This window comes from Heterodontus francisci, chromosome 11 (genome assembly GCF_036365525.1).
Source record: "Heterodontus francisci isolate sHetFra1 chromosome 11, sHetFra1.hap1, whole genome shotgun sequence".
In the NCBI taxonomy this organism is placed as follows: domain Eukaryota; kingdom Metazoa; phylum Chordata; class Chondrichthyes; order Heterodontiformes; family Heterodontidae; genus Heterodontus; species Heterodontus francisci.
In genome coordinates this window covers 67,394,241-67,413,150 of record NC_090381.1, presented here as the reverse complement: position 1 = coordinate 67,413,150, position 18,910 = coordinate 67,394,241, and the positions used below count along the sequence as shown (strand labels likewise).

The window sequence follows — 18,910 nt, the reverse complement described above, 5'->3', positions numbered from 1 at the left end:
TCAAGATCCTGGAACTCTCTTCCTAACAGCACTGTTGGTGTACTCGCACCCCAAGTACTGCAGCGGTTCAAGCAGGCAACGCACCACCACCTTCTCAAGGGCAATTAGGGATGGGCAATAAATGCTGGCCTGGCCAGAAATGCCCACATCCCATGAAACGAATAATAAAAAAAAAAGACGTCAGGCTTCTGGCTACACGCTGTCTGCTTCCATTTTACGCATTCCCCGCCTCTCACCTTGCACATAGTAAAATTCCAGCCCTTCAATCTGTGCCTTCTGGTTACAGACCCTTCTGCCACCGGGAACAGTTTCTCCTTGTTTACTCTATCAAAACCATTCATGATTTTTAAAACCTCTTTCAAATTTCCTCTTAACCTTCCCTGTTCTAAAGAGAACAACCCCAGCTTCTCCAGCCTCTCCATATAACTGAAATCCCTCATCCCTGGTACCATCTCTTCTGCACCCGCTCCAAGGCATCCTAAAGTCTGGTGCTCAGAAGTGAACACAGTACTCCAGCTGAAGCGTAACCAATCTTTTATAATGTTTTCGCGTAGTTTCCTTGCTTTTGTACACTATAGCTCTATCAATAAAGCCTAGGATTCAATATGTTTTTTAAACAGTCTTCTCAACTTGTTCTGCTACCTTCAAAGATTTATGTACATGCACCTGATGTTCCTGCACCCCCTTTGAAGTTTATATTAGTTTATATTCCATCTTCTCATTCTTCTCACCAAAATGTATCACTTCACACTTCTCTGCTCTAAATGTCATCTGCCACGTGTCAGCCTATTTTACTAGTCTATGTCCTCCTGTCGTCTGTTAAGATCCTCCTTTCTAACATCATTTCTGAGTTTTGTACCACCTGTAAACATAAAATTATTCCTTGCATACCCAAGCTTACTAGCTTGGTTTAAAGACTCTAAAGCATGGTTTTCAGTTCCATACATAAAGAAAGAACAAAGACCAAAGAAAATTACAGCACAGGAACAGGCCCTTCGGCCCTCCAAGCCTACGCCGATCCAAATCCTCTATCTAAACATGTCGCCTATTTTCTAAGGGTCTGTATCTCTTTACTTCCTGCCCATTCATGTATCTGTCGAGATACATCTTAAAAGACGCTATCGTGCCCGCGTCTACCACCTCCGCTGGCAACGCGTTCCAGGCACCCACCACCCTCTGCGTAAAGAACTTTCCACGCATATCCCCCTAAACTTTTCCCCTTTCACTTTGAACTCGTGTCCCCTTGTAATTGAATCCCCCACTCTGGGAAAAAGCTTCTTGCTATCCACCCTGTCTATACCTCTCATGATTTTGTACACCTCAATCAGGTCCCCCCTCAACCTCCGTCTTTCTAATGAAAATAATCCTAATCTACTCAACCTCTCTTCATAGCTAGCGCCCTCCATACCAGGCAACATCCTGGTGAACCTCCTCTGCACCCTCTCCAAAGCATCCACATCCTTTTGGTAATGTGGCGACCAGAACTGCACGCAGTATTCCAAATGTGGCCGAACCAAAGTCCTATACAACTGTAACATGACCTGCCAACTCTTGTACTCAATACCCCGTCCGATGAAGGAAAGCATGCCGTATGCCTTCTTGACCACTCCATTGACCTGCGTTGCCACCTTCAGGGAACAATGGACCTGAACACCCAAATCTCTCTGTACATCAATTTTCCCCAGGACTTTTCCATTTATTGTATAGTTCACTCTTGAATTGGATCTTCCAAAATGCATCACCTCGCATTTGCCCTGATTGAACTCCATCTGCCATTTCTCTGCCCAACTCTCCAGTCTATCTATATTCTTCTGTATTCTCTGACAGTCCCCTTCACTATCTGCTACTCCACCAATCTTAGTGTCGTCTGCAAACTTGCTAATCAGACCACCTATACTTTCCTCCAAATCATTTATGTATATCACAAACAACAGTGGTCCCAGCACGGATCCCTGTGGAACACCACTGGTCACACGTCTCCATTTTGAGAAACTCCCTTCCACTGCTACTCTCTGTCTCCTGTTGCCCAGCCAGTTCTTTATCCATCTAGCTAGTACACCTTGGACCCCATGCGCCTTCACTTTCTCCATCAGCCTACCATGGGGAACCTTATCAAACGCCTTACTGAAGTCCATGTATACGACATCTACAGCCCTTCCCTCATCAATCAACTTTGTCACTTCCTCAAAGAATTCTATTAAGTTGGTAAGACATGACCTTCCCTGTACAAAACCATGTTGCCTATCACTGATAAGCCCATTTTCTTCCAAATGGGAATAGATCCTATCCCTCAGTATCTTCTCCAGCAGCTTCCCTACCACTGACGTCAGGCTCACCGGTCTATAATTACCTGGATTATCCCTGCTACCCTTCTTAAACAAGGGGACAACATCAGCAATTCTCCAGTCCTCCGGGAGCTCACCCGTGTTTAAGGATGTTGCAAAGATATCTGTTAAGGCCCCAACTATTTCCTCTCTCGCTTCCCACAGTAACCTGGGATAGATCCCATCCGGACCTGGGGACTTGTCCACCTTAATGCCTTTTAGAATACCCAACACTTCCTCCCTCCTTATGCCGACTTGACCTACAGTAATCAAACATCTGTCCCTAACCTCAACATCCGTCATGTCCCTCTCCTCGGTGAATACCGATGCAAAGTACTCATTTAGAATCTCACCCATTTTCTCTGACTCCACGCATAACTTTCCTCCTTTGTCCTTGAGTGGGCCAATCCTTTCTCTAGTTACCCTCTTGCTCCTTATATATGAATAAAAGGCTTTGGGATTTTCCTTAACCCTGTTTGCTAAAGACATTTCATGACCCCTTTTAGCCCTCTTAATTCCTTGTTTCAGATTGCGCCTACAATCCCGATATTCTTTCAAAGCTTCGTCTTTCTTCAGCCGCCGAGACCTTATGTATGCTTCCTTTTTCCTCTTAGCTAGTCTCACAATTTCACCTGTCATCCATGGTTCCCTAATCTTGCCATTTCTACCCCTCATTTTCACAGGAACATGTCTCTCCTGCACGCTAATCAACCTCTCTTTAAAAGCCTCCCACATATCAAATGTGGATTTACCTTCAAACAGCTGCTCCCAATCTACATTCCCCAGCTCCTGCCGAATTTTGGTATAGTTGGCCTTCCCCCAATTTAGCACTCTTCCTTTAGGACCACTCTCGTCTTTGTCCATGAGTATTCTAAAACTTATGGAATTGTGATCACTATTCCCAAAGTAGTCACCTACTGAAACGTCAACCACCTGGCCCGGCTCATTCCCCAACACCAGGTCCAGTGTGGCCCCTTCCCGCGTTGGACTATTTACATACTGCTCTAGAAAACCCTCCTGGATGCTCCTTACAAATTCTGCTCCTTCTGGACCTCTAACATTAAGTGAAACCCAGTCAATGTTGGGAAAATTAAAATCTCCTATCACCACCACCCTGTTGCTCCTACAGCTTTCCATAATCTGTTTACATATTTGTACCTCTATCTCACGCTCGCTGTTGGGAGGCCTGTAGTACAGCCCCAACATTGTTACCGCACCCTTCCTATTTCTGAGTTCTGCCCATATTGCCTCACAGCTCAAGTCCTCCATAGTGCCTTCCTTCAGCACAGCAGTGATATCCTCTTTGACCAGTAATGCAACTCCTCCACCCCTTTTACCTCCCTCTCTATCCCGCCTGAAGCATCGGTATCCTGGGATATTTAGTTGCCAATCATGCCCTTCTCTTAACCAAGTCTCAGTAATAGCAATAACATCATACTTCCAGGTACTAATCCAAGCCCTAAGTTCATCTGCCTTACCTATTACACTTCTTGCATTAAAACAAATACACCTCAGACCACCAGTCCCTTTGCTTTCATCATCTGCTCCCTGCCTACTCTTTCCCTTAGTCACGCTGACTTCATTATCTAGTTCCTTACAGGCTTTAGTTACTACATCCTTACTCTCCACTGACCTCCTTTGGTTCCCATCCCCCTGCCACATTAGTTTAAACCCTCCCCAACGGCGTTAGCAAAAGCACCCCTAAGGACATTGGTTCCAGTCCGGCCCAGGTGTAGACCGTCCAATTTGTAATAGTCCCACCTCCCCCAGAACCGGTCCCAATGTCCCAAAAATCTGAACCCCTCCCTCCTGCACCATCTCTCAAGCCACGCATTCATACTGACTATTCTTTCATTTCTACTCTGACTATCACGTGGCACTGGTAGCAATCCTGAGATTACTACCTCTGAGGTCCTACTTTTTAACTTGGCTCCTAACTCCCTAAATTCTGCTTGTAGGACCTCATCCCTTTTTTTATCTATATCATTGGTGCCTATGTGCACAACGACAACTGGCTGTTCACCCTCCCCCTTCAGAATGTTCTGCAGCCGATCTGAGACATCCCTGACCCGTGCACCTGGGAGGCAACATACCATTCGGGAGTCTCGTTTTCGACCACAGAACCGCCTATCTACTCCCCTTACAATCGAATCCCCTATGACTATAGCCCTTCCACTCTTTTTCCCGCCCCCCTGAGAGCAGAGCCAGCCACAGTGCCATGAACCTGGCTACTGCTGCCTTCCCCGGTGAGCCATCTCCCTCAACAGTATCCAAAACGGTATACCTGTTGTGGAGGGAGATGACCGCAGGAGACACCTGCGCTGCTTTCCTGCTCTTTCTCTGCCTTTTGGTCACCCATTCCCTTTCTCCCTCAGCAATCCTAATCTGCGGTGTGACCAATTCGCTAAACGTGCTATCCACGACCTCCTCAGCATCGCGGATGCTCCAAAGTGAGTCCATCCGCAGCTCCACAGCCGTCATGCGGTCTAACAAGAGCTGCAGCTGGACACACTTCCTGCACGTGAAGGAGTCAGGGACATCAGCCATGTCCCTAAGCTCCCACATTGAGCAAGAGGAGCATGTCACGGGTCTGAGATCTCCTGCCATTTTTAATCTTAAGCTTAAACTTAATTAAATGAACATCACCATCTGCATACCACATCTCCCCCACCCCTCAAAAGAAATCTCCAATTACATTTCAAATGCAAATTTAGAATCATTTATAAGAGAGATTTATATTAGTTTCATTATTTACAAAAAAACCCAATTAGGACATTGACAATGGATTGCCTAAAAATTAAAACTTCCAAATAAGGACTCAGCCAAGAACTTTAGATATATGACGAAATCTTGTGCCTAATACAGCATAATAGGAATAAGCATCAGACATTGCACCATGTTCCCAAAAAATAGCCTGGGTGGAGAATCATGCCTCATTCAGTAGATTATCGAGCTTTGTTAGTGGACAAGCTCTGGGTCTGGAAACATTAGTGCCAATTAACTAATTTCATGGACTCCAAACCGACTTAAGACTTCCCACTCGGTGTATTGCAAAAATCCATATTGAGCACTTTAATAAATTGTTGATGAAGCCAGACTTTTCCTTCCCTTTCATTCCTTTTCCCCATCCCCATTTCCCTGCCTCTGTACTTTAAAACCTGTTACATCTGTAACATTTTCCGGTTCTGACAAAAGGTCGTCAATCTGAAACATTGGGCTAAATTTTAACATACCATCTTGCTCGCAGTGGGGGAACCCAGCAGCGCATCGGGAACCTGGAAGATTCGACAGTGCATTTGTCAGTGGCCTTTTAACGCAGATGCTGTATTTGCATCTGACTTCCAGGTTTCCAGACCAATTGGAATGAGTAGGCATGATGACGACCCTTTGCAGTCTATTTCAGTTTAAGTATTTAAAGGGATTGTGCGAGGATCAGACTTGAAGCATTGTAGAGGTCTTCAGACACAGCCAGAAACTACATAAACGGAGACTTAATGAGACAAGGTAGCATTCTGCTTCAGTGATGCATCTCTGGACATGATGTTGCAGGCTGTAAGGGGCCGCAGGAAGATTCTGTTCCCTGTGGATGGGAAGAAGAAGGCTGCCTTTGAAAACAAGCTGAACTGGTTAGAAATGGTAGAGGAGGTGAGCAGCAAGAGTGTTGTCTCATGCTCCTAGATACAGTGCCGCAAGAGGTTCAATGACCAAATCAGGACAGGAAAGATGAGTGGCCCGGCACTTTCAGCTATATCCTGATATGTGTCTAACCCTAAGCTTTGACAAGCCTTCTCCTGCACATCACTCTTCAGAACAATATACTTTGTCATGGAGCTGAATTTTACAGACCTCCCCCCCCCAACTTTGGGGGACATGGAGGGGAGGAGGCTGGAAAATGCCTTCGGTAGAGGTCCGGCAAGGGCCTCGACGCCAGGAGGGCCCGGTCTGACTATTGCCGGCGGTAGTGAGGCCTCGTGGCAGCACCCCCCCCCCCCTGCCGTTTGGCGATGGGATCCAAATTTAAACATGCAAATTAATTTAAATAAAGAAATTAATTACATTCTCGCCTCTGCCTTCCACCCTGCTGTGATATTGGTGCCAGTGGCCGGCACTCCCGTGCCTTAAGATCCCCATGTTGGCACTGCAGCTGCCGGCCTCTGTTTGACCGGCAGGTCTGTAAGGCTGGGAATTCCGACGACGGGGTCTTAAATTCTATGGAAGGCCAATGCTGTCACTTAAGTGCCTGCTTGGCACTAAATTCAGCGTGCCTTCTGAAAAAGAGGCGACGCGAGGATCTTGGCATCAGTTTCCCCTGACGTCGAGAACCCCGCCAACAGCATATAATTGCCCCCATACAGTCACTTACATCACAGAAGGAGGCCATTTGGCCGAGTCCATGCTGGCTCTTCATGGAGCTATGCAGCCAGTCTAATTCCCTGGCTCAATCCCTATAACCCTGCAAGTCTATTTCGCTCAGGTGGCCATCCAACTTCCTCTTGAAGTCATTCACTGTCTCTGCTTCCACCACCCTTGCGGGCAGCGAGTTCCAGGTCATTACCACCCGCTGCGTAAAAAGTGCTTCCTCATATTCCCCCTGCATCTTTTGCCCAAAACTTTCAATCTGTGTCCCCTAGTCCTAGTACCATCAGCTAACGGGAACAGTTTTTCCTTGTTTAATTTATCTAAGCCTGTCATAATCTTGTATGCTTCTGTTAAATCTTGCCTCAATCTCATTTGTTTGAAGGAGAGAAAACCTGGCTTTTCCAAACCAACCTTGTAAGTAAAATTCTCCATCCCTGGAACCATTCTGGTAAATCTCCTATGCACGCTCTCAAGGACCCTCACATCCTTCCTGAAGCGTGGTGACCAGAACTGGATGCAATATTCCAGTTTTGGCCAGAACTTTATTAAGGTTCAGCGTAACTTTCTTGCTTTTGTACTCAATGCCTCTATTTATAAAGCCGAAGATCCCATATGCTTTACTAACCACACTCTCAATAAGTCCTGCCACATTCAAGATCTATGCACATGAACTCACAGGTTCCTAGGTTCCTGCACACTGTTTAGAACTGTACCCTTAAGTATATATTGCCTCTCCCTATTTCTTCTGCCAAAATGCATCACCTCACCTGTGTCAGTATTAAATTTCATCTGCCACCTCTCTGCCCATTCCGCTCACCTATCTATTTCCTGTTGCAGGCGATGCAAATCATCCTCACTGTTTGACGCACCTCCAAGTTCGTTGTCGTCAGCAAATTTTGAGATTCTACTCTTTATTCCAAGATCCAAGTTATTCATATATAGCAAAAAAGCAATGGTCCCAGCACTGACCCTTGGGGATCACCACTGTCTACCATCCTCCAGTCTGAAAAGCAACCATTTACGATGACTTGCTGTTTTCTATCCATAAGCTAAACATTTATCTGATCAGACACTGACCCTCCTAATCCATGAGCCTCAATTTTGTTAACCAGCCTTTTATGTGGTACCTTATCAAATGCTTTCTTAAAATTCATAGAAGCAACATCCACTGCATTCCCTTCATCAACCTTCTCTGTTATTTCATCAAAAAATTCAATTTGATTAGTGAAGCATGATCTGCCTTTTACAAATGATGCTGGCTATCCTTAATTAACTCAAACCTCTCTAACTGTACATTGATATTTTCCCTGATTATTGTTTCTAAAACCTTACCCACCACTGATGTTAAACTAATTGTTCTCTAGTTGCTTGGAATGACCTTACACCCTTTCTTGATTAAGGGTGTCACATTTGCCACTCTCCAATCCTCTGGCACCTCCCCCATATCCAGGGAAGTTTGCAAGATTATGGAAAGTTATACACACAAACATACGAATTAGGAGCAGAAGTAGGCCATTCAGCCCCTCTAGCCTGCTCCACCATTCAATAAGATCATGGCTGATCTGTTTGTGTCTCGAATTTGACACTTCCATCTACTCTGATATCCTTTGATTCCCTTGCCTAACAAGAATTGATTTACCCCCGCCTAAAAATTATTCAATGACCCTGCTTTCACCACATTCTGAGGCGGAGAGTTTCAAAGTCGCACAACCCTCAGACAAAAACCTTCTGCTTATCTCTGTCCTAAAAGGGCGACCCCTAATTTTAAAACACTGCCCCCTACTTCTCGACACCCCCACAAGAGGAAACATCCTTTCCACATCCACCTTGTCAAGACCGTTCAGAATCTTATATACTTCAATCAAGTCTCCCCTCACTCTTCTAAACTCCAGTGAAAACACGCCCAGTCGGTCCAACCTTTCCTCATAAGACAACCCGCTCATTCCAGGTATCAATCTAGTAAAACTCCACTGAACCACCTCCAACGCATTCACATCCTTCCTTAAATAAGGATACCAAAACTGCACACAGTATTCGAGATGTGGTCTCATCAATGCTCTGCATAACTGAAGCATCACATCCTTACTTTTATTTTCAATTCCTCTTTTAATAAAGGATAGCATTCCATTCGCCTTCTTTATTACTTACTGTGCCTGTATTCTAACTTTTTGTGACTCATGCACTAGAACATCTAGATCCCTCTGCACCTCAGAGTTCTGCAGTCATTCTCTGTTTAAGTAATACTCTGCTTTTTTATTCTTCATGCCAAAGTGAACAACTTCACATTTTCCCACATTATACTCCATCTGCCAGACTTTTGCTCACTCACTCAACCTATGTATATCAGTCTGCAAGCTCCTTAAGTCCTCTTCACAACATACTTTCCTACCTATCTTCATCTGCAAATCTAGCTACCATGCCATTGCTCCCCTCATCTAAGTCATTGATATAAATTGTAAAAGTTGAGGCCCCAGCACAGACCACTGCTGGACTCCACTCGTCACATCCTGCCAATCAGAAAAGGACCCATTTAGGCATATTATCTGTTTTCTGCCAGACAGCCAATCTTCTATCCATGCTATTATGTTGCCCACTACACCATGATCTCCTACTTTGCGCAATAACCTTTTATGTGGCATCTTGTCAAATGCCTTGTGGAAATCCAAGTAGAGTAGGCCAACAGGCTCCTTCCACTATCTCCATCCCCACTTCCTTTAGCAACCTGGGATGCAAGCCATCTGGACCAGGTGACTTATCTACCCTAAGCATAGGCAGCCTTTTTAGAACCTTGTCTCTAAATTTTTATCCTATCCATTGCCTCTACTCTCTCTGCTTCTATTGATATGTCAGATTTCATTTCCTTAGTGAACACTGATACAAAGTACTCATAAAGTGTATTAGATTTGCCCTGTGCCTCTAAGCATATATTACCCTCTCTGTCCCTAATAGGCCCGACTCCTCCTCTTACCACTTGCTTACTATTTACATGTCAGTAGAAGTTCTTTGGGTTCTCTTTTATGTTGACGGCCATTCTATTTTACAGTCTCTCTTTGCCTGTCTTATTTTCCTCTTCACCACCCTCTCAACTTATTGTATACGGCCTGATTCTCACCTGATGAGTTCACCTGACATGCATCATATACCCTCTTTTTTTTTGTTTCATCATCATCTCTATCTCCATCGTCAACCAAGGAGCCCTGTTCTTGGTTCCCTTACCTTTCACCCATGTTGGAATGTTCCTAGCCTGTACCTGAAACATCTCTTTCTTAAAGATAACCCATTGTTCCGATACAGCTCTTCCTGCCAGTCTTTGGTTCCATTCTACTCTGACTAGATCCCTTCTCATCGCGTTGAAATTAGACCTCTTCCAATCTAGACATTCTACCTTATTTTGTTCCCTGCCTTTCTGCATTACTCGTCTAAACCTTATGATAGGATGATCACTCCTACCCAAGTGCTCCCCCAAAGACACTTGGGGCTGGATTTTACCTTAGGCGGACGGGAATTCGCCACCGACGTAAAAGTCGGTAGTGCACACGCTTCTGCCTAGCCCGGAGATCCCTCCCACATTTTATGGGTCCCCAGGCTTTAATTGTCCCAAGGCAGGACTTCCTCCCTCAAGCGAATGTAAGTCCCGCCTCAGTGAGCTGCCGGCCAACAGCTCTCAGTCCCAGCAGCGCCACCGGGAGCGGTGACCACTGCTGGGACTGCAGCCCAGTCGACCAGATAGAACCAGGAGACGAGGTTGGGCACGCCTCACCAGGGAGATCAGTGCTTCCCTGGTGAGGCAGGAGTGGTCGTTCGGGGGGAGGGAGGGGCGTCTTGATTCCTGGGAGTGGGTTGGAAGGCAGGGGAGGCCCTCAATCGGGCACCCTGTGCCCGACTGCCATGGCCCCCCCTCCCCTCGACGTGCCGAAAGGCCGGCAGCTATCGCTGGGTGGCCTTTCACGTCCCCAGCTTGCTTGCCACGGGTAAAATATCTGTGGAAGTGGGTGAGGGCCCTTAAGTGGCCATTAAGTGGCCAGTTTAGGGCCTTGATTGGCCTCGGGCGGGCGGGCCAGCCGTTCCCCCCCCCCCACTGCCTGACCGCCGTCGAGTTGACCAGAGGTGGGAGCAGGACGGGTAGGCCTCCCACAGCCTCCTGCTAAATTTTACGCTGCCCCCACGCCACCATCCGACCTGCTGGGGCGGTGTAAAATTCAGCCTTTGGTCCACTTGGCCCACCTCATTTCCCAGCACCAGTACCAGCAATGCCTTTTTTTTTAAAGTTGGGCTGAGAACATACTGATCAAGACAGTTCTCCTGAACACATTTTCGAAATTCCTCTCCCTCCTTTCCCTTTACTCTAAAATTATCCCAATCGATATTTGGGAATTAAAGTCCTCCAATGTCACCACTCTATAGTTCTTGCACATCTCTGTGATTTCTCTGCAGATTTGCTCCTCGATCTCTCTCTCTCACTATTTTGTGGCCCATAGAATACCCCTAGTAGCATCCATCCCTTTCTCTCAAGACACTTCCTCACATTCCCAACTGATCAGCCACCACTGAAACTCATCCCCCATCTTAATGCAATGTCACACCCATCCCTCATAGTGACCTTCCACAAATGTTGTCCTTCCATCTTCACAACAGATTCCATTTCTCACTCTCATAGTGTTCTTCTTTCTCTCCTTACAGAAGAGAGTGCAGAATACCAGGGAGAGACATCAGTCACTGAAAAATGATAATGTACACAATGATAACTTAGCACCTTCTCACCTCGTCAGTTCTACTTCATCTCTTTCATCTCCCACAGGCCCTTCAAGCATTGAGGAGAAACCTGCTGCTCGTGTTGCTGCTTCTGCTGCTGTTGCTCATCTGGTTCCTCTGTCGAGGTCTAAGGCAAAACTGCGTAAGTGGCTCCCATGCTGCTCTGAAGGTTGCTAGCTGGGAATTGCAGATCAAAGGCAATAAACTCCAAAGTGTTAGAAATGATCTCCAAACTAGTGGAAATCATCACCAAAGCAGTGAAAGCACACTCTCAGAACAAGACCTCTGAGCAAAAACCTTTCACCTAGGCAAGAAAGCAAGTGCGAGATCTCAGCATTTAAAGCATTTCTTGCCTGTCAATTGTTCAGACCCTCATCTCCCACTGTCCTTTCACCTTGTTTTCCTTGACAAGTTCCAGGAACCCTGGGAAACCCATGCGCAAAACGTTAAAGTCAGAATTCAGGGTTCAAGAAGCAGATAATTAGCTGTTTACATACGTAAATAGGCAACCTGCCTGCCCAATGGGAGTTTCCCACCTGCTGAAGATTGCGCTTAGGTGAAAGGTGGACATTGTTCCTGTCAGCTTCCCAACACACTGGCAATTTCTGCTCTTTTAACCTGCTGCCCACTCACAAACCCACCCACCTTATCGGGTTAAAAATTCCCCCTTTAAATCTATTTCTCTCTCCACAGATGCTGCCTGCTCTGCTGAGTATTTCCAGCATTTTCTATTTATATTCCAGACTTTTACTGTCTTGTTTCATCTCCAACTGAACAATAGCCTATGAGAGAAAAAAAAAATTGCCATTTGAAAAGAAAACCAATGGAAACAGTAATTAGGGCAGAAGTACAAAATTAGAAGACTGAGCCGAGGTGTTAACCGGATAAACAAACTCGGTGTAAACATTTTTGTACATCCTTCACATTGGATCGGTTAATTCCATCTGTTTTCATCTTGCAGTGCTTTTATTTTGCAATAAAACCCTTGCTATTCGCACGAGTCAACAGAATCCCTTTGAATCACACTTGCATGTAGCTCTCCATGTGACTCAATTGTTCATATAAGCATATGTTTGGATCAATAAAAATGCTTTTCAACTAGACAGATTTGTGAATGGGAGAAGTCATGGTGTAGACCCAAGAAGTTGTACCAAATTATAGTGACTGCCTACTTTTGAACACTAAAGCCTAGATTAGCAAACAAAGACCCACAACCTGATCATTTCAATATCCATGATTCTTAGGCTGCTTTCAACCTAAACTGAGGAATTACATGACAAAGGATGCGCTTTGCCTAACCTGAAAATAAACATCACAATTCCCCTTAAGGCTAGGCATCGACCTTAATTCTAACAGGTTGTGTAATGATGTATCAGATGTAGTATGTGTCAATAAGAGGCAGTATGGTATCCTCAGATTGTGCCATGTAACCTTTCCCTGCTACATTCAGCAGTAAGTACTTGAAAGTGTCCCTGTGGAATCATTATTTTAGTAAGTGTCACTTGTCTTTGGTTACCCTTGTAGATGTGAATTCACATTCCATTAATAACATATTTCATGTGCTTCATGTAATCCAAACAGGCCCCAATTTGTTTAAAATTACTTTCCTATCTAATGCTTTCCCCCATTTTAACCATCAAACAAACAAAAAAAAAGGCATGGAGTAATGGTTAACTACTCTGGGCGGTAAAATGCAAAGCAAAATACTTGTGACCACTTTCAAGAAAATAATCTGGGAAATTGCTGCCTGACCCAGAGCAAAATCCAGAAAACAACTGCTGTCAGGATGCATCACTAAACAAAGTGTTCCTCACAAAAGACTTGTGAGGCCCTTTCTGAAAGGAATGCAAAATTTCATACCTAACATATCCACTGGTAACCTATTCCAGAGGGGCCAAGCCTACAAGAAAAAGAAGTCTTGAAACATGACCCTGTGTCTACATTTTTTGTAGGCAAGTCATCTAGTCCTACTCCCATTATATTCTGATTATTTAAGTCTGCTCTTTCCAATGCCTTCATAGTTTTAAACTCAACCACAAAGCTCAGACATACTGCCTCGAAGAAAAACAGAAAATGCTGGAAATACACAGCAAGTAACACAATATGTTGCCATGCTTCCTCTGAGTCTTGCTCCAATGTGAGTAATCTTAACTGTTGAAGTGTAACAATTAATATCACTCAAGTCGATTGGCTCTTTCTTGATACAGTAATAACATTTTGACCATATTTATTCTGCAGATCAGAAAGCCTTGCTTTTTAAATGCACCAAGATAAAAATTGCCGCATGTAATTATAATTATTGCATGTGAGACAACCATGGGGGTAAACAACATAAAGACCGTGGGCTGGATTTAGTGGCAAGGATGCAGGTCCCAGTGGGCGCTCAGCAGCTGGCCACATGCAATCTTGCAGCAGCTGACCAATTAACTCATGCAAGGTGCAGGGGACGTCCAATTGAGAGCCCGAGGCAGAAATTTAGGTGGTAACGTCGGTGTCAGTTGACACCATATTTAAAAGGCTACCAGCCCTGCTTTCACTGCTATCTGCACAGAGGAAATCTTTCCTTGACGCTGCCCCCAACCATCCATCTGCTGCTCCCTGACTGCTTCCCCCACAACCAAGAAGTTGACCGGAAGGCTGCAGCAAGGATGGCAGAAGTAAGACCCTGGGGGGCCCACAGTTCAGTGATGCCTCCCTGCAGATTCTCCTCCAAGCTGCAAAGGCAAGGGGCAGGTCCCCTTCCCAAGGGACAGGGGGAGCAGACGGGCCCACCTGACCAAGCAAGCCTGGACGAAGATTGCAGAGGAGGTCAGCAGCCGCGCAGTCATCCCGCCCCAAAGCTGGATACAGTGCCACAGGCACATTAATGACCACCCTCAGTCTGCCAAGGTGAGTACTCCATATGTCTTTTCCCATTGGGCTTGCATGTGGCAATGCAAAAGGATGCATTTGGTGGATAGGGAGTGATCACTCAGTCGGTGGCAAAAGGAGTCAGGCAGTAGCATAACCTGTCAACGGCATGGCTGCATCTTGGTGAGAGGCCCCCATCTGTCTTGCTGACCCCCACAAGGCCCCTCAGAATGGGCTTATGCAGTTGACATTTCTGTACCCCCGCTGTCGACTGATGGGCTGCCACCAGCATAGGTGCTGTGCTTCTCTCCGTGGGGAAACTAACAGTCTTGCTTCTTGTGACTGCAGGAGAAGACGGCACACAACACCAAAGAGAGGGCCAAAACTGGCAGAAGGGTGCCTTGCCTGCACATCCTGACCCCCATGGAGGAGGCGGCTTAGGAGGTGGCAGGGCACCAGAGCGGCCATGTGATTGCTGATGGCGAGACAGGAGTGTCAACCCAAGAGAGTGAGAGAACGAATGAAGGGTACATCTGGCATACAAAAGGCATACTGCACATGTGTCCACCACTGGACACATGGTGCTCCATAGCTGGGATGAGGAAAAGGGAAGTCCTCAATGCTTCCAGGTTCATGTTCTCTTTTGCAGGTCAGGATCAAGGCAAAGGGCACAGAGCTCGAGAGACCAGGGGCCAGCCCACCACCACTGAGGAGGAGGAGGGATCCTCAGAGGGTGCAGCATCACATCATTCCCCTGCACCCTCCACCAGCGCCGATACTCTCACATCAGTGGGTATACATTCACTATTAGATTCAGAATCACGACCTGGTGAGCACATCACAACGAGCCCAAGTAGCTGATGGAGCCTGTAAAAGCCGCAGCCACTGACATGTAGAAGACTGCCGGAGGCCAAGCCGCCACTGAGCCCCAGGCTGATGATGTGCCTCTGGGGTCGTCGGCAAGATGGTAACTGCTGGAGCTGCAGCGAGAGGTAAAGGAACATCTGTTGGAGCTGCCAGAGTCTATGCACACCCATGCTTGGACGATAGAGGAGTCCATCCTGGCTATGAGAGCTGCCATGTCTCTGACTTGTCTGCGCATGGCTTCCTCCATTGAGAGACTAGTGACCCTCACGGAGAACCTGATCCAGCAGACCGCTCAGTGGATGCTGGAGATGCATGCAGACCAGTATGCCATTGCCCTGTCCATGAGACCTATCCATCAGTGGCAAGGAAGAGAGGGTGGCGAGGCACCTGGAGTCTTCAGCAGGTTCTCGTCCTTCTCAGGTCAGCAGGGTGGTGCAAATGTGCCTTGCAAAGGAGGAGGAGTGGCTGACTTCCAGTTCTGGGGGCTTCTCTCAGGGTGCTCCTGGTGTGGAGAGCAGTTCCTCAGCCTCTCTGCCACTGACTCTAGTGCCTCAAGTTGCCGCAATGTCAGACGAGGGTCCTGCTTCTGTGCCGAAGTCCCTCAGCATGCTGGGGCCCTCCAAGCCTCAGGCAGCTAGAGGACGGCCACCAAGGTCATCCCAAGCCACGGGGCAGCCCAATCAGTAGTCTGTCTCCACTTTAACTGCAAGTGCAGGGGCAGTACCTCATAACAGCACCAGTAAGCGAGTAAAGAAGAGCACATAGCTGCACTTGGGGTTCACAGATGTTAAGATTATGTAGATTAAAAGCCTCCTTTCTATTGTGTGGCTCAATAAATCTTTCATTCACTGTTGCTTCTCAATCCAATGGACTGAAGGAAATGGATTAAGCGATGGATGTTCAGCTCCTCAGCTTTGCCAGTGTGTGCTAAGCATCTGGGCAATGGTGTGCAAGATGAAGGAGACGACAGCAGGACTGTTTAAAGGTAAGGCTTTATTGAAATGTTTCTGAAAGGGTATAAGGGTCACAGGAAACGGCTCTGGATTAGGGCATCCCGAGCCTCCCCAGCACATATCTCACTGTATCTCTTGCATCACCTGGTCAGCTGCCACGTCCGCGTCTCATTGTTGGAGGAGGCATCGCGATCAGCAATGTCCTCATTATTTAAAGCCATCCCCCTCTGCAGTGCCAGGATGTGGAGAGCACAGCAGATCACCACGACATGCGAGACCCTTGCTGGGGCAAAGGGAAAGGCTCCACCAGATTGGTCTAGGCACCTGAGTCGCATCTTCAGAAGCCCAATTGCCTGCTCAATGGTCAGTCTAGTAGACCCACGACAGGTGTTGTACCATTCCTCTGCATCCGTGCATGGGCTCCTCACGGATGTGAGGAGCCATGTCATTAGTGGGTAGCCCTTGTATCCATCCTTGAAGGCACACAGAGGTCAGGAAAAGCTATGGCACCTGGGATTGCTGGAGGTTGCTTCCTGGGAACTGTGCACACACTTGAAGGATCTGCCTTCGGTGGTCGCAGACCAGTTGGAAATTGATGGAGTGGCAGCTCTTTCTGCTGATGAAGGCCACTGGCTGTTCTGTGGGAGCCTTGATAGCCACTGCGTGTAGTCGATGACCTCCTGTACCAAGGTGGAATCCTCTGACGGCCCCGAAACCCAATGAACTTCTTCGCTTGACTGTCAGGGTTGGTGCAGTAGCACACAGTCACCAGCCCTCATGTACATGGCATTGGTCATCTCCTTGATGCACCGATGGACCGCAGACTGGGAGATCCTACACATCTCCAGTAGATCCCCGGAAAGGGTCAGAGGTGTAGAAGTTGGGAGCCAAGGCAATCTTCAGCACCACAGGCATTGGGTGTTCACCTATGACATATCCTTCTGCACTCTTCTCCGGCGTGCCTATCCCTAGGCTGGCGCTCTTGCTGGTTCTGACATTCCTGACATGTCCCCACTGGTGCATGGACCTTACTCCCTCTGAGCTGCCCCTCCTCCTAAATGGGGGCCACGAAGGACAAATGAGGCCATGACAGGTGGCCTCTCTCTTATTTTTAGGCATTCTATCAAGATGCCCCCAACACCACTCGTCAAAGCTATCCGAGTCCTTTCCTCGGAGCAATTGCCACTGCCCCATGTGACCCTGGCAATGGCCCCATAGTCTTAGTATCTTCTCCTCACTTCTGCCGACATCTGGCAGTGCCTTCTGTGCACCATCCTTCCTGCCAATGCACACTGGCTCTCCCCATGGCTTCCTGAGAGAGCCAGCACTTAGTCCCCGCTTCTTTGCTGCCTTGTTCAACCAGGCGGGGCTCCGAAGCTCCACAGTCCTCGTACGCCATCGGTAAAATAAGAAATGCGCCATAAAATTTCAGTTAACTGGCTTTTCAACTACCTTAATTGGTGTCCCATTGCGTCTGCTCGCCAGTTCCCACAGTTGGTAAAATCCAGAAGCAATGTCAAGACATTGAACCTCCGGTCCAACGTGGTCTGCTCCCATTTTACAGTCCCCCCCATACCGCCTCTAACCTCACTCTAAATGGCCCGGTAAAATTCCGACCCATGTTTCAATTCTCGTCACTGTTATTAGGCAAATCATATGCCATTTCTCTACATATTCTTTGTTTCAGGCTTGCCGAATCAGACATGACTACACAAATGTACGTATTTAAAAATCAATTTAACTTTTGTGTATGACAGACTTCAGGTTTACTAGCATGACAGTAATATAACCCTAGCATTATAACCCTAGGGAAACTACCAACAGGATACAGTAATTATCTGTCCTCGGAACACAGATACCAGGTTTTCTTTCTTCTGTGGAGGATTCTTTGTAGTGCTTTGTCAAGGTACCAACTATTTACCACCTCTTCTTATCACCATGACACCATGAGTGTGCTAAGAACTACACTACAACCAATTTAAGATCATCAGTCGGGCTTGTAATGTGGTTCACTTACGTTTGCCAGAAGCTACATATATTCATACACAGGGACCTGTCCTTTGCAGGCAAAAGGAACATGTCCAGGCATTGCACATTTTTTGAATTAAACAAAAGCGTGGAGACAATAATTCCCTGACGAATTCTCCATGGCAATGCCTTGCTGTATCAGAGTCGACTTGCCAACCAATCAGCATCCCTTTGCTCATGCAGTATAAATTGTTGCTCTTTTTGAAATTTGACATTCTTCCGTCTGTCCTGATGAGTACCAGATGAAAAGCTTCGACAGCATGTCTCTTTTTCAGCAATACTCATGTTTTTCTTTCTTTCAACATGACAGCTCTAATGCAACTCCCTTTTGCCTCCTCTACTTTCACATGAACTTTGTTCCACTTCTCTGAGCAGATGGAGTCCCTTTGCTCCTGGTGTTCTTGCAACCAGCACTGGTAAACTATAACTACATTACATTCAGCATTTTCTCTCCCTTTCAACTTTACAAGTTATTCAACTTACAAGTCCACAGACCCCTTTCATACATCCAAACCTCAGCATTTCCCAGAAGGGCATCTGCATGCGATCTTATTTGTTTCCATGAACTTCATTCCCACACAGCACCATCTGCTCATACATTCCAGACACTGATTAGGCCATAGTATTTTAAAATGCCCAAACTACATTATGATGTTCTTTAAATGAAAGGTTAATATTTCACAGAGTTACAGTATAAAAACAGTCAAGCGATGCCACATTAACAGGTCTCGGAAGAAATAATCAGGATTGCTGCTATCTAGATTAACCCTTTATATC

At 46.5% G+C, this 18,910-nt stretch overlaps 1 protein-coding gene across 5 annotated transcripts in view; it reads right to left on the bottom strand.

Moving 5' to 3' along the window:
• LOC137375294 (inactive N-acetylated-alpha-linked acidic dipeptidase-like protein 2) overlaps positions 1–18,910 on the bottom strand; it is a 1,073,632-nt gene that overhangs the window by 393,102 nt on the left and 661,620 nt on the right. The gene's annotated exons all lie outside the window — the stretch shown is intronic.